The 1,762-nt window shown below is 44.6% G+C and overlaps 1 protein-coding gene across 1 annotated transcript in view; it reads right to left on the reverse strand.

Moving 5' to 3' along the window:
- LOC101846177 (putative anthocyanidin reductase) overlaps window positions 1-1,762 on the reverse strand; it is a gene marked incomplete in the record, with an annotated part of 26,856 nt that overhangs the window by 16,997 nt on the left and 8,097 nt on the right.

Genomic DNA, 1,762 nt, shown 5'->3' on the forward strand with positions numbered 1-1,762 from the left:
CCCATAGATCTAGATAGATCCAAGGGGTACACAGAGATGGCAACCGGAAATGGATAGCGTTGTTTTTGCCTGCTGTGTGTTGTTGTTGTTGTTGTTGTTGTTGTTGTTGTCGTTGTTGTTGCTGTTGTTGTGTTACGGCGTCACGAATACACGAACACATCATTTTTCTAAAAACTTACTTTTTTCAAAGTTGCATTTGAAGTTGAAGGGTCAAAAAACAAAACATGAAAAAACAATCCACGCAACGTATCGGGGATCGACTTTCTTCAATAGATACACACTTAAAACTACTGGTTAACCAAAAAGTTACAGTAAACATAGATTTCAAGTCCCTTTTAAAAAAGGAAGCTGTTAGGGGACTAGAAATGTTGAAAACCGGTTGTTGTTTGAGTTTTTTAAATTGTGTTTTTTATTGGGGGGGGGTTGTGGTTTTTTTGTGTGTTTTTTTTTGCTTTTTCGGGGGAAAGGGGGGAGGGGGGTTCGAATGACGTGACTCAAATGTGGACCTAAAGAGAGTGTAGACCCCGAAAGTGCGAAGTAGGTTTTAAAGTAAGTTTCCAATGTGGGGCTCACAAGAAGGGGTATTTTGGCGATGTGTGTTGGATATATTCTCTTTTCGATGGTGTGCTGCCCGAGCAGCCCGAACACAATACATTGAATATCAGAACACAGACTGACAAAATATGATTGAAATACCGAAAGACTTTAGGAAACTACAACTTTGTATTCCAGGAAGACCACACCGGCGATTGTGGTGTAGCGGGTTAGGCGCTCGCCCGACGTCGGACGCCGGGGGCGGCAGTTCCATTTCCCGTGACAGCAGAATTTTCATCGAGTATCTCGCAGTCTTTCTGCTGGGTCGTTGTATCCCTCTCAGTGTGGGTAGGTAGGTCCCAACAGGCAGAGTTTAAGTAAGCCAACCTCTTGAATGATCTAAATCGTGTCGAGCGAGGCGTAAAAACGCCAACATTTATTCGGTCTTTCTGCTGGGCGGTTGTGTTTTTGTTCCCCCGGGTAGGCCCTGACAGGCAGGGTCGAAGCCAACCTCCTAAATAATCTAAACTGTGTCGACGGGGGCGTAAAATCACCTATATTTAGAAAAGAAATAAATAAATCAGGAGGAGCACACACCTCATTACACATACACTAACTCGCCCAGAACCGCCCGTGACAGGAAGGTCAGTGTTGTGTCCAGTTCAGTGGTCAGGGCACCGCCGTGACGTGTGTTGTGATGAGCTGTTTAGTCACCCATCAAGGCCCGTACTGTCGTACGCTGAAGAAACGCCCTTTCCTTATTCACAGCAATTTCGAGAAATCAACGATTTTCGGTTTTCTTATGATATCTAAAAAAATATTGTTCACTGTACATCATTGGTTGGTCTCAAACTGAAGAGAATGTCATTCCCTCCCTATGCTCAACAGCAGATATTATAGTAGGAAAACCGAAAAATCCTTAGATTTCTCGAAACTGCTGTGAATAAGAAAAAGGTGTTCTGTCAGCGCAGGGCAGCACTGTGTCACCTCCCTGTCAGCCACTCATGTGGACACGCCATCAGCGAGCCTCGTCCGCACGGAGCTACCGGGTACCGCCCACTGAAAAGGTTCCCTACGACAAAACACTTCTTTCTATTGTACCGATGTAAGAGCGTGGAAGAATCACAGGTACGGCGTGCGTACTTTCTTTCTTTCTTTCTTTCTTTCTTTCTTTTTTCTTCTTCTCTCTCTCTTTCTCTTTCTCTTTCTCTCTCTCTCTCTCTCTCTC

The sequence above is a fragment of the Aplysia californica genome, unplaced genomic scaffold (assembly GCF_000002075.1).
Source record: "Aplysia californica isolate F4 #8 unplaced genomic scaffold, AplCal3.0 scaffold01128, whole genome shotgun sequence".
Taxonomy (NCBI): domain Eukaryota; kingdom Metazoa; phylum Mollusca; class Gastropoda; order Aplysiida; family Aplysiidae; genus Aplysia; species Aplysia californica.